Genomic DNA, 15010 nt, shown 5'->3' on the forward strand with positions numbered 1-15010 from the left:
AAGAAACCAGTCGCTGCTTTCAGTCTAACATCACCAAGTTATTTTTTCTCCTGCTAAATGTTTGTGTGATGATCTACAAAGAGCAATGTACTTGAAGAAAATAAAAAACAAAACAATTGTTTTATCCTTGACTTTCAGATGCTTGGGAACCTTTTTTTTTTTTTTCTTAACAATATTACTGCATTTATGAAAAGGGAAATTGATGCCAGTTTCTGTATGTCCCAGTTGTCATGACCATGGGCACAGTATAACATCTGAAATATATCCCCAGTTATAGCTTACAAAGAATTATAAGAATTCTATTTTAGTAGAGAGAGAAATCCACCAAAAGCCTTCCCATGCCTTCCAACAGTCAATGTGTTTTCAAACATGATATCACCACATCGAAAAAGGGTAACATACCCTTAATTCTGCTAGACACACCTCTTTAACCTTTGAGTAGCATCATCCAGCAAGAGTATTTTCATTTACTTAAATCAATGATATCTGAGATTCCAACAAAGATGATGAAAATGTAATCAAAGCAGCAAGGGAACGACAAAATTTCATAGAATCGTAGAATGGCCTGGGTTGAAAAGGACCACAATGATCATCCAGTTTCAGCCCCCTGCTGTGTGCAGGGTCACCAACCACCAGACCAGGCTGCCCAGAGCCACATCCAACCTGGCCTTGAATGCCTCCATGGATGGGGCATCCACAGCCTCCTTGAGGAACCTGTTCCACACTACCCTCTGTGTGAAAAGCTTCCTCCTAATATCTAACCTGAAGTTTCAAGGCATCATTCCAAAATCCCCAGATTTACAGAAAGATTAAGAAGTTCTGAACATCTACTTGCTGGAAGTGAGATGCCTTCAAAAATAGATCCAGCAGAGCATGAACATAGAGGCCATTATCTCATAAAAATTACCCAAGTTCAGACTTCTACTGAGCACTGGCACCATTTTAAGATGGTATAGTATATGATGGAAGAGTAGATAGACAGAAAAGCAGTAGAACAGCCACAGAATGTAATCCCTTAAGCATAGGAAGAAGTACACAGCCCAGGAGTGAGAGAGAATTGTTTTTTTTGCTAGATTTTTTTTTAAGCTATTTCAGTGGAGAAGGTGAAATAGGTTGAAGAAAAAAAAAAAACAATACTGCTGAGCACTGTTGCTCTCTCTACTAAAGTGCTTTATTTTGGATTTGTTGAAGCAATGAGGTTCAGGCAAACTCAAACCACCATCTCCTGCTGTCAGTAAGAAAATACCAACTTGCCTTCCAATAATTGCCACTTGCTGTCTGCAAGTAAGCCAGAAGGTACAAGGAAAGCACTGAACACTGATGAAAAATAAAGCACTGAATGAGAGAAACCTATTTTCTTAAGGGGCATCTAAGAGTATCTTTAGTGACAAACCAAGAAGTTTCTCCTTGATAGATTTTTCTGCATTCTTGACTAACATTGATAGCCAGAACTCAAGTGCAAAACCTTGTTTCTTTGTTTACTTCTATCTGGGATGAAACACTAGATATAAATGCTCCCTTTCTCTCAAAGTCAAAGAAAACACACCCAGAACTTCCAGTTCACTACTTGTGCTTCCCTACAAAGAAAAACAACAGGCTGTGCCACCCACTCAAGGGCTTCATCTTTAAAAGAAGAGGGGAAAAAAAACAGAAAAAAAACCAAGCCATTTCACAAGAGATCACGATCCCAGAAAGAGCAGCTAAGAAAACTCAAATGAACAAGCAAATCTGTACTACCAGATGGAACGTGGCACAATAGGAGGATGAGTACACTTGTCCAAGTCAACTACTGAGGAGGAAAGAAGAATTAAAGCCACAATGCCTCCAACAACATCCTGAACGGCAATGCACCCAAGTGGTGTATTTTATTTGACACAATTCTAACACCTTTACCCTATCAGATGGCAGTGGCAGAAGGCCTGAATAGATACCATATGGAAATGAGGAACCAAGTCTTTCTCCTTTGTTAAGGCTCAAACTATCACTGTAGGTTCTTCACACCTTCCTTCTCCTCCTAAATACGGAGAGCTGCCATAGTTACAAGTGATGAGGGAGCACCTCTGCTTTTGTACAAGCAACACTCAGAAATGAGCCCCCCCTCCCCCTTCACCCTCCTCATTCCAGAGGACCTAACTTCTTCCAATGCATAAGATTCACTTGTAATATTTAGAGCACCATGTTTCATAGTAGCTGCAGAAATTGAAATGCTTTCTCGCGTTACTACACCAAGATTCCATTTTTAGTTATGCCTTACTGTTTTCTCAAAGAAGCTATTTCAATTAGCTTCTACTGCATGCAAAGCATTTTAATATCATGCAAAAAGGACCTGGAAAGAAAGAAAGAACAATGATAGAGTGGTTAGAAAACAAAGCAGGAATTAAGAAAATTGGATTACAGACTCTGCTCTACTACTGCTGACATCTGGCTTAGTGCACAGAGCACCCCTCACTACAGCTTTACACAGCTCTCTACTGCTACAGAATCCACACGGAAATGGGAAACTCCTGCCTTGCAATGAGCTAAGAAGGCAGATCCGTGTCTCCATGGCCATTTTTCTTCCCTACCTGGTGAACACACAGCTCTGGTTCATCAAACAATGGAGCTGCAACTATATGCACTGAGTACTACTGAAACACTGCAACACTGTTAGCAGAGGTCATGTAATCATTTCCAACAAATTAATGTAGGAAGATGTGCTAGAAAACAAAGCTAAGCATACAGCTAAAGCAACAATACACAGTACCTGTGAGTTTGGGTTCAAACTGTAATAAATGAAAAGAAAGCAAGTAAAAGAACGTGTTCAGCTTTCAAAGACCTCATCATTTAAACCACAACACAGCCAGCAGTAGTATGTAATATCAGTACTATGAAAAACATTAGTAATCCATGCTAAAAAAAAAAAAAAAAAGGGTAATGTGAACACAGTGGTCTCAATGCCTCAGTCCATTCATTCTGAGTTCAAGAACCTCAACAGCATATATTGGAAAAGTAGCTGCCAAGGTCTTTTTCTATACTTCTAGTTCTCTGGAAGCACAAGCTTAATACACAGAAGTCACCCAGAATTCAGCAAGATGAGAGTAAAGTAAAGGACTCACTCTGTTGCTGTGCAAAACCTTACTCTGTCAACAGCTTGAGCAATGGCTGCAGTTGTGGTCTGTTTTCAGTTGGCCTTGAAAACACAACTAAAACAGTGGAAGTGATGAAGCAGTTGTTCTTCCTGCTAAGGCAAAGATTCTTCAGTTTGGAAAAGACTGAAAGGAGATACGTATCTGATGGGTGCAGAACTCAGAAGTCATAGATTAGATTGGAAGGGACCTTAAAGATCATCAAAGTGAGGCATATAATGGAAACACATCACTAAGTTGTGTACTGCTAGCACTATGGCAGTACTGAAACTCAGAGATGCCTGTTTCAGCCTCACCTTGAGCACTGGGTACAGGTCTGGATACAGGTTTGGATACCACAATTTAAGGACATAAAACCATCAAAGTGTCCAAAGGAGGGCTATGAAGATGGGGGAAAGCCTGGAGGGGAAGGCACGCGGGGAGAAGTTGAGGTCCCTTGATTTGCTCAGTCCAGAGAAGGCTGAGGGTGGACCTCATGGTGTCCTACAACCTCTCTAACCCAGCAACCACAGACACTAGAGATGTATGAGGCACCAGGCACCCCTAAGTGGCCAGATCTGAGTCTCCTAACATCATGTATTGCCACTGTTTGAGACCAACTACTGAGCTACATTAAGCACTAATCTGTCTCAGTAGAGCATTTATTTCCTCTTATCCCTGGAAGATTGTCACAATTTACATCACCTAAAGCTGGGTGACATTTTGGAGGAGCATTTTGGTGAAGTTACCCCACTCCTGTTCACGTATGCACAAACATGAATGCACACAGGGCCTGCCCTCCTTATCAGGATATTTCAGCTCCCAGAGTGAAGAAAAGACAGCAGTGATCCATTCTGACAAAGTTCCAAGTTAAACCAAGGTGCTATTTTATGAAGGACAGGGATCCCATCCACACAAATTTGCCTTAAATACCTGCAAATGATTTCCTTACAGATAAGCCAGAAGTTAAAATCACAACCCAAGATCCAAGTGGAGAAAAGCAACAGCAGAGACTCCTTTTTCGTTTATTTTACCAAAAGACCATGAAGCTTCAGAAGTTTAAGGTTTTCATTTCAGAAACTGTCACTACAGATATCTGGATGGACAGCTGAGGAAACAGAGTATGTGTGATCCATCCCATGATCACATACTGAAGAACCATCAAAGAGCACTTACAGAAAAGCAAACTCAACTTAAGAATACAAATTGCAATATATAAAGAAGCTGAAATGAAGTTGTTTTGAGCCCTGTCAGAAATTACTGTGCTATAAAACTCAGAATGCCTCTTCTCGAGTTTTCAAAAATCCACATTAAATTTTTTTCCCACAAAATAACTTACATTTTTGTGCACTCTAAGGTATAAATTTCTGCAACATATTTGAAAGAACGTTTTCAATTGCTCACAGCCAGCAGCAAGACCTTTCTTCTCTTCTTCTCCAGTTACAGTGCCAATATGCTGAGCCTTAATTTTACCTACTTCAACCAAAACGAACCACTTTCTCTCTACTCAAGCAATTTGTTACCATTTATTCTTCTCCTTTAAAAAAAAATAAATCCACAACATTAAATCCTTGAAGTCTAGTGGCACCTGTAACTACAAAAAGGAGCCCTGTCACTCTGAATCTCAAACATTACTCTGTACACCTGAATTTCCTAAGCCCCTCGGTACAGGAGCCATTTCTTTTTCTTGTTCTGCACAGCAAAGAGCAAAGCAAGGAATACTTAATATTCCTGAGATTATACATGTTCCTGCTAACACTGCAGAAAAGTAAGCCAAGGGCATCCTTGCTTGTTTCAGTTCTATTAAAATGTGTGGCAAGGAAGAAGAAAAGTCAACACGCTGTTTGCCAAATAGAAAGGATCAGAACTGTTTGGGAAAGGAACTTTGCAGCAAGAACTTTGAAGGGGAGAATTACAAAACAGGACAGGATTATGAAAGGATTACCAAACCATAAATCTACATCAGCTTCTCAGAACTCCTTGAAAAGCAGAAAACACACGACAAACAGAAGAAATGTCAATCTGCATACCAAGTGTATATATGTTATGAACTCGGTGAGGATTTCCAGAAGGGTTCCCTGATCAGCTCAGTTGTTTTTTCATTTTCATTTTACTAAATGAGAATCCACCTCTCCTGTAAAATACCTGTAATTTGTACTTGGCAGCTGGATGGCTGCATGTGCCTGTCTCATTAGCAAGAGCTCAATTGGATTAGAATAATTCCAACTGGATGTTAGTCTGAAAAGAAACATTTTTATGCTACGGTAAAACAGAAATCCATTCAGCCAAATCTCATTGTCCCTTTTGAATTTACATAGTTAAAAATACAGTTTGTACAAATGCTTAATTTGGTGGAGCTGCTTTCACTGAAGAAGGATGGGGAAGATGATCAGGCAAAATCCCTGCTATGTTTTTAATCATGCGACGTACAACATATTTCCTACAAGAATGAAACAAACCTTGCTACCTGCCCAGTGTCAGGGAATACACAATGATATTAGGTTAATTTTAAAAGTCCATTGGGACTATTCGTTCCAGTAGAATTATAGAATAGCCTGGGTTGAAAAGGACCATAATGATCATCTAGTTTCAGTGTCAACCACCAGACCAGGCTGCCCAGAGCCACATCCAGCCTGGCCTTGAATGCCTCCAGGGATCCAGGGGCATCCACAACCTCCTTGGGCAACCTGTTCCAATGTGTCACCATCCTCTGTGTGAAAAGCTTCCTCCTAAAACAGAAGAGAGAAGTAGAATTTGATCTTTAGATCAGAAGCATTTTTCACCTCTGCTTTCCAGCACCCAATTCAAACAACCAAGACAGGGAGTAAGTGAAAAGACTTCTACAGGAGCCCTGAAGCACCGTCATCCAGCAAGATGCCTCCACTGAGACAGGAATCACTTATTTCTAAAGGTAAATACAAAAGAAAATGCATATACTTTGACAAAATGCAATTGCCATTTCTGCAAGAGACAAGACTGCATCATTCTAGAAAACAGAATGACCCCTGCAGCTCTGATCCTCCTTCCTCAGCACTGCGGATGAAGAAACAAAGCGCAGTGGGACAAACAAGAACCTCAAGTATCACAGAATCATAGAATGGCTTGGAATGGAAGGGACCTCAAGGATCATGAAGCTCCAACCTGCCTGCTGCATGCAAGGCCACCAACCTCCATATCTAATACTAGACTAGGCTGCTCTGGTACATTTGAACCCACCTTCACCTATTGCTTTGCAGCAGTTCAACAGATTGTAGTCATCGAAAGCTAAACAGCAATTCCAAACACAGGGATACCAGATTTCTGACACCATCTCATCTATAAATTTACCCTTAGAGTGTAATGGATTCATTTGAGGAGGGAGATAAGGAAAACAGGAGCTGTAAAACTCTCTTCAAACCATGCCCAGAACTCAACACAGCCTTGTGATCTAAAAGGCACAGAAAACAAGCCATTGTTATTTCACAAGCTAATAAATTTCTTCCATTGTTGTGAACTGAAAGAACACAATTTTCACTAAGCTATTCAACAGCAAAAGAAAACAAACACCATTGTGGTACACATCATGTGGCACAAGAGATAACTACAGGAGTACAGAAATGCTGCACAGAGCTGAGCAGCTGCAAAACTATGGAGAGATTCACCTCCCTTCGTAACGCTGCACTTCTGAGCTCCAAATGAACTCCAGCCCCAAAGCAGGGTTTCACATCATAGCTCCCAGCACCACAGAAGGCATGTTGCACACGAATTAGCGTTTAGTTCATGTAACACCCGTGTTCCTCATCTGTGCCAAATTACTCCAAAATAAGCTCTGATGTGAATGAAATGCATAACAGATGACTTTACTCTGTCACTCTGTGACCAGGATGAGTGCCAACTGAGAATACCCACCCACCAGGGCAGCTAAAAAAAGTGCTTATTCTGGGGTATTCTACTGCACTCAGTAAAAAAAAAAAAAAAAAAAAAAAAAAAAAAAAAAATCCACTGCAAAGCCAGCAGCAGAACTGTACATCTTTGTGTGCTGCCACTTCAGCTGGTGATGCTTACTACCAGCCACAAAGTTTTACGGCCACTAAGTGTTTAGTTTGCACACAGAAATACCTACAGCAAAGGCTCAAATACTGTGGTGTTTTAAGAAAACTGCTTGCCTTCCTCCCAAAGGGATCCATGAACAATTAGGATGCTCAATCAGTGTTTTCAACTTCAGAATCTTTCTTGACACTGAAGATTTGATTTTAGCATCCATCATCAGAATAGCAAACTTCATTCTGAAGCATCAGACAAGCAACTGTGCTTTTTGACACCCCCCATTTTATTCTACATAGGCCAATAACCAGGACAGCTCCTGCACAGAGAAATCCCTGAATTCCTCAGCTCTGAATGCTCAAGCCAACGTCCTCGCTTTGCAAAGCTCTGCATGCCCTTAAAGCACACACAAGCTCTTAGTCTTCTGAACCCAAATTCAAGGTGCACTCCACATTGTTCTTACTTCATCTTAAAACCCCACTGCTTCCTTCACTGCAATGTATTTCGCCTTTAAATCCTATATTTAGTTAGCCCTCCACTCGTGTACCTGACATATCTGCAAAAAAAAGAAGTTAGCATTAACCTTTAAGATCATTCATTTACAGGCAGAGGCAGTAATCTCAAAGTTACAGGGCCAGCAGCAATCAGATTTCAGACTCAACAAGAATTTCTACTTGCACCAATCAGTCCTGTATCCCCCCAACAAGCCCTGTGTTACCAAAGGCTTTATTCTGTCCTATAGGGCAGATGGTTGGTTTTTTTTTGCTCGCCCACATTAAGTGCCAACTTTAAGAGGAAACTGATAATGAATAATAAATGTTTCATTTCTGCAAATTTACTTTCCCTGATGCCCCCAGCGAGGCTGGGTGGATAAACTGCCTGCCTATTTTACATACCCTAAAGCCAACCCTGCTAAGGATGATTACTGCAAAGTTATGGATTGTAAACAGAGTTTTAAATACCTGTTTCTTGACTAGCAAATTTCTTTTGCATGCAGAACATCATACTAACACTATGTAGGTATTATATTACTGCAGAATTTTTTATTGCATCAAAGAGAAGGGACACATACTCTGTACCCAAATGCGTATCCTAGAAAATTGATGTTAAGTGAGCACCTGCAACATGCAGTCCTTTTGGGGAGGTACAAGGCTTATTTGGCAGGAAAGGACTGTCCAGTCCCCTTGTGAACACTGTTGTGGGTTTACAGCACCTGGGCATCCCTGCAAAGTCCCCTCTTCCTCTGTTCCCCAAAATCAGGGGGAGCCTCTACCTAAAGGGAACCTATAAACAAGAGGGGAGACAACTCTTTGAAAGGGTAGATAATGGCAGGACAAGGGGAAATGGTTTGAAGTTGAGGTAGGGAAGGTTTAGGCTGGATATCAGGGGGAAGTTCTTTGCTATGAGAGTGGTGAGGTGCTGGTACAGGCTGCCCAGAGAGGCTGTGGATGCCCCGTCCATCCCTGGAGGTGTTCAAGGCCAGGTTGGATGGGGCCCTGGGCAGCCTGGTCTAGTATTAAAGGTGGAGGTTGGTGGCCCTGCATGTGGCAGGGGGGTTGGAGCTTCATGATCCTTGAGGTCCCTTCCAACCCAAGACATGTGTAATTCTGTGATCAGATCAGGTACACAAGAATATCTGAGCTCGAGAAGATAAAGAATAACATGATGCACAGGTGAGGTTTGGAAATCCAGGAGGAAGGCTCCATCATGCCTGGATCAAATTTCTTCACAAGTGCATTTCACTTGCCTTCAGTCAGCATCACTTATTCACATGAAAACACTCATTAAAGACAGTGGGAAACACCAACAAAAAAAAAGACAAGCTGATCAAATTGAAATATTTCTCACTTGATTGAGAAAATGAACATTGGAACAAAGCATAATTGCGAGTGCTACATCAGCAGGGGAGCAAACAAAGCTCCACTTCTAACAGCAATCCCCAGCAAACTTTCTGCCACCTGCTTTGCTATTGCTCGGTACTACATCCTATGCTTTGTTAAGCCTACCAGTTCCTTGCTTTCAGACACCTTTGAAGCCACAATAATACAGACAGCTTGTGGTATCAACTGCACAAAAAAAAAAAAAAAAAACAACACAGCTGGGCTTAAAACTTGTCATGGTGAAAGCTGAGGCTATGCTTAAAGTGTGTCCAACTTACGAATCATTCTGTAGAAGGCTCTGATGTGCCCACTGCAGTCTGGGGAAATTCCAACCTTTTGGAGGGATGTCTTTTACATCATACCAAGTACTTAATATACAGAACACAACAAATCTATATAGGATGCAGGAAAATCTCTCTCTCTCTCAAAGCACGGCCTTGGCCTACACAGACAATTTTTGACCAAAGAATGCCTGGGGTTGAATGAAGAAAGCAGTTGCTAGAAGCAACAAATAATCATTTAAACAGAGCAAAGTGGATGTCTAGAAAGACCACACTTCTCTCTGCAGGAATTGGCTGCAGTGTGCCAAGAAGAATTCCTTGTGGAAGAAAAAAAATGAGAGTAAAAAGAAACTCATTACAATCTTGTTACTCCTCATTGTGTCTCTCGCTGATGACCGTGGCCACGCATCCATTACAGCATTTGCTTTACTACTTTGGTTTGAATCCTTGTGATCATTGCCAGACATCGATGGCTGCACTAACACCTGAAGGCAGCCACACCACTGGCTACACAGATCAACAGCCCAGGCTTTTTATGGGAGGAAATCCAGCAGACAAGAAACAACAGTAGGTGAATAAGAGAGAGGGGGTCAGGATGCCTGGGAAAGGGAAAAGAAAAAAAACAAGCTGAGTGTCTGCCTACATCTCATCTGCCCAGCAGAAACAACCCTAATTAGCCACTTACTTAGAGGCTGTCAAGTTACAAATAATCCAAGTGCAGGTTGTTGGGAGGATAAAGCATTGGTCTGACATGCATGGAAGATGCATCCAAGTGCTGTTCAAGAAGCTTTACAGGAAAATGCACTCACTCATTAATGCTTTTTCCTCTTCCAGAAGAGAACATCACACAGGGCACGGATCAGCTCATTTCAAAGAAAAGGTTTCATCCTGACAACACTGAGCAACATTTAAGATCAAATGTGCTTTATGAGGATGCTACCAGAGGCATGACATTATTTATTACAGGGCTTTGGGCAATTTGGTCTAGAGAGAGGTATCCTTGCCTGTAGCAGTGGGGTTGGAACTACACGATCTGAAAGGTCCATTCCAACACAGACCATTCTATGATTTAACTAGAATAAAACACAACTTAAACCATGTATGGAGCAAAAAAACACATCAGAGCTCACCAGGTTTTCCCCCCCTCTGCTGTGCCAGCCTGAGACCTCAGGAGGCTGCATTTCAACACAGCACAATGAGAAGAAAGTTGCTGAGCACCATGGGACAAGAACAGCCCACTGTCTACACTGCTCGATAAGTTTCCAGAGGTTCATTAAACCAAATAGACTTATTTGAATTTTATAATTGAAAATTGCAGTCTTAAAGACAAGTCCCAAATGGAGTGATCTACAGCTTCCAGCACTATTTAACCTCGAAACGTAGAAACTGAGAAAACATGTTTTAATACCTCTGCAGAATCCCACTGAAACCACTGTAAAAAGTTTCTTCATAAGGAAATAAAAAGCCTGCTTGAAACAGTCTGGAAAGAAGAAAAGAATCCAAAAGGTATTTAACAATTTAACTCAGTAGCAATATATTGAATGCCTTCTCATCACTTTCACAGGTTGCTCAGTTGTTCCCAATAAACTCTGGATTTGAAGACACGAGTTAAAATGCTCACAGTGCCAGAAAGAAAGCAGTCAGAAGCTGCACTGTACAAGTCAATAGTTGTGGAAAGCAGGTTATTACTGTAAAATGGCTATAAAAATATAAGGGATTTTATCCTATTAAAAAATAAAATAAAAATAGTGAAATGTGGGACCAGCAAGCTCCTTCCTCAGCAAGAAGAACATAGGGTATCCAGCCACCAGACCAACAGATTTCTGTTGTGCAAACAGAGAAATAACTCACTCCTTCGCAATGGGAAACAGCAGAACTGAGTCTCTTCAAAATGCTGTTAAACACAGAAAGTAAACAGAGCATTATAAAACATTTTCCTCCTCTACTTACATTCTATTAATCTTTCATGCTGCTTACACAGTTGGTTAGAGCACTTTCAACAGAAATTAATGATCTTTTATCATTGAGGACTTGCACATTTATGCATGACAGCTGTAGGGAAAAGGCTGAGCCCACAACCATCTAAATAAATATCACAGAATCATAGAATGGCCACAATGAAAAGGACCACAATCATCATCCAGTTCCAACCCCCCTGCTATGTGCAGGGTCACCAACCACCAGACCAGGCTGCCCAGAGCCACATCCAGCCTGGCCTTGAGTGCTTCCAGGCATGAGGCATCCACAACCTTCTTGGGCAGCCTGTTCCAGTGCGTCACCACCCTCTGTGTGAAAAACTTCCTCCTAACATTTAATTTAAACCTCCCGTCTCCGTTTAAAACCATTCCCCCTTGTCCTATCACTATCCACCCTCACAAACAGCTATTCCCCCTCCTGTTTATATGCTCCCTTCAAATACTGGAAGGTCAATGAGGTCTCTCAGGAGCCAAGGGGAGACAAGCTGAACAAGTCCAGTTCCCTTTCTTCATAGGAGAGGTGCTCCAGCCCTCTGATCATCCTAGTGGCCCTCCTCTGGACCTGTCCAAGAGCTCCACATCCTTCCTGTACTGGGGGCTCCAGGCTTGGACGCAGGACTCCAGATGGGGCCTCACAAGAGCTGAGTAGCTCTTGTGAGGCTCTTGTGAGCCCTCTCCCTGCTGGCCCCTCCTCTTTTAATGCAGCCTAGAACACAGCTGGTCTTTTGGGCTACAAGCACACACTACTGGCTCATGTCCAGCTTCTTGTCCACCAGGACCCCCAAGTCTTTCTCTGCAGGGCTGCTCTCAAGGAGATCTTCGCCCAGTCTGTATAAATACCTGGGATTGCCCCAACCCATGTGCAACACCTTGGATTTGGCCTTGTTGAACCTTATTAGGCTCTCATGGGCCCACTTCTCTAGCCTGTCCAGGTCCCTCTGGATGCCTTCCCTTCCCTCCAGTGTATCCACTGTACCACTCAGCGTGGTGTTGTTTGCAAACTCACTGAGAGTGCACTCAATGCCATCATCTATGTCATTGATGAAGATGATGAAAAGCACATATAACCAGAACTTTCTGTATTTTGCTGTATTAATCACCCTTTAAACCAACTTCTCCAGGCCAGTACAAGCTACAGAGGTATGCGTAGCAATGGGTTGATTTCTGGAAGAAAAAGAAGTAAAGGATTGGATTGCACAAATTTAAGATGACCACTCTGATAAAAGAATCTTACTATCATTAAGGATAGAAAAGACCACTAAAATCATCCAGCCCAAAGTACTACACAGGCGAGCACATGTCATACATGTCCAGGTGCCCACAGGCACTCATTTCCTTTCAATGCAATTCCTCTGAGAACCACACATTCAGCACAGCGATTACATGAATCACTGTGCTCCCAGGAGAAAAATGAAGTCCTAAGCATCGATGATTTCAAATCTGCACGAGTACAAGCTGTGCAGCACGACCTGGACCTGCTGGCTGGATGATAAAAAGAGCTTGAGGGCTGCTGGTCACCCTGCACTGTGAATCCATCCCTGCAGCATCCAACAGCAAGAGGCTTTGCAAATTTTGTTATTGAAGGTTTCAATCTTGTGCTGGAAGGGAGAGTTGGTAGAGGGGATGTAATTGCAAAAGTTGGAAGCACAGAACTAATTATCATTTATTAACAAAACTGCCTCTTTCTGCTTCCTTGTTTTGTGAAGAACACCAGTTCTGTGCTACGCATTGCCTACAGCTGAAATAAAAGCTGCAAGGCTCTGTGCCTCGAGGTTGGACAAAAGCATGGTCACACACACCATGCTCTTCTATATTGTTGTGTATTCACACCGGTACCCTAACCTACCTGCTCCTCTTTAACCCAAATATCTGTGCTGAGCTGCAATTCAATGCTTACCACATGTTTTATACAACTGTCCCAAGATCACTTCAGGCAAATCGATAGTTTAGAACCATATTCTGCCATACACAATTTCTTCTCAATGCATTTCTGAGCTACTTATATTTTAGAACTGCTGCTTCTATAATGTTGGAAAACACCATTTGCAATAAAATTGGTTTTAAGAGACCATTACAGTACATACAGATCAGAGTAACTCAGCTTTATTTCTTGTAGCAGCTATTTCTCAAATGTAACAGCTATACATCCATCTCTCTCACCCCACATCACAAACTGGGATCTCACTTCTATTGCTTCAGACAGAAAGAGGCGATCAAATGCCAGGTCATTAGTAAGAAACCATTTAACCAAGTTCACTGCAAATGTAATGAAAATAATGGTCAAAACCTATTAAAAGGAAAAAGGAGAATTTCAGCTGTGAAACATAAAATATGTTCAAGGTTTTTGCCCATAATTTCAACTCCCTCAGACATAAAAGTAGGAAACGCACTACATCTCGTCTCACTTTTAGTTCTCCTTGACATCTGTCATACACGTTTGCCTGTGTGAAAACTTAGCTAAAACATTTCAGTAAGGTCTTATGGAGTCAGTGCTAAAGTTTGTTTTCTCCCAATTAAAGCTGCTATTAAAGGCCAGCTTTAAAAAAACAGAAACCTTTAATTGGAAAGAAAAACACCCAACAATAAACAAAAGGCAGACATGCACCAATTAAAAATCTGACAAGATATTTAAAAAAAAAAATAGCATTTGCTAAATGCCAGGTTGCTTGTTTCTGACTACAAAAGCTGCTTCAACCGGCTACCAACAAAACAAAAGGTTAAGAAAATCAATATACATACACATTTGTCCTCTGAAAGATTAATATAAATATATATTCCCTAAGTGGTTCCGCAGCAAATTAACAGAACGTCCTCCAATCTCTGCACATTCTCTGCTTTTCAAAAGACTGTGATGAGTATCGGACTTCTCTAATGGAAGCTCCTGGTCTCCATTTTAACCCTAGAATCATAGAATCATTTGGGTTGGAAGGGATCTTTAAAGCTCACCTGGTCCAACTCCCCTTCAATGAACATGAGCATCCACAGCTGTTACCCACAAGCTATGTCTTACCAAAATTGTCACCACATCTCAGCAACGTGAGGACAACAGCAAACTGAAGATACTCTCATATCCCCAGAAGACTCAGGATAAAGAAAAAAGGCACACCATACTGCAGCAAAGTTGGGGATTTTATTAGTGCACTGTGCAAACAATCATATTCCCAAACACTCCCTACTTTTAGGAGACTTATTACTATGAATATACATACACTGTGCCCAAGAACACATCACTCACTCCTGGCAGCTCTCCTATACAAGGAACGCATGGCATCTTCCTGATGCTCCCATAGCCTTGGGCTTGAACACAATCACAGCATAACACCATAAAACAACTCGCTCCTGGGCTGTAAGATATGCTTTGCCACAGTTAAGTGATTTGAACTGCAAGTGATGGACATGTACAACTAGGTTTTGGAGCCAATGAGACACTATGAGGATCACAGAGGAGACCTCACCACAGTGGCTTGCTATGTTGACTCAGCCAGACTGCTTGAGCACAGGCATCAGTCATGTGCACCACACGACTTGGGAGCCAGAAATCACCATTCCAAGATGTCCTTCACAGGGCTATCATCACCCCACAGGACTTTTTCTTCAGTTCTGTGCTCTGGCTACCAAGCAACACGACTCCTTGTGCTCAGGAAACAGCTTCTTCCTAGTTGGTCCATAGTGGAGCCTGGCAACAGCTGGAGAACCAAGGAGAACTCCCTCAGCACATGGCTCCTCCTGCAGGAAACAACTCTCAG

At 41.8% G+C, this 15010-nt stretch overlaps 1 protein-coding gene across 1 annotated transcript in view; it reads right to left on the reverse strand.

Annotated features, from left to right (window-relative positions):
• Positions 1 to 15010, reverse strand: part of EXOC4 (exocyst complex component 4) — a 392686-nt gene that overhangs the window by 372823 nt on the left and 4853 nt on the right. The gene's annotated exons all lie outside the window — the stretch shown is intronic.

The sequence above is a fragment of the Meleagris gallopavo genome, chromosome 1, assembly GCF_905368555.1.
Source record: "Meleagris gallopavo chromosome 1, MGAL_WU_HG_1.1, whole genome shotgun sequence".
Taxonomy (NCBI): domain Eukaryota; kingdom Metazoa; phylum Chordata; class Aves; order Galliformes; family Phasianidae; genus Meleagris; species Meleagris gallopavo.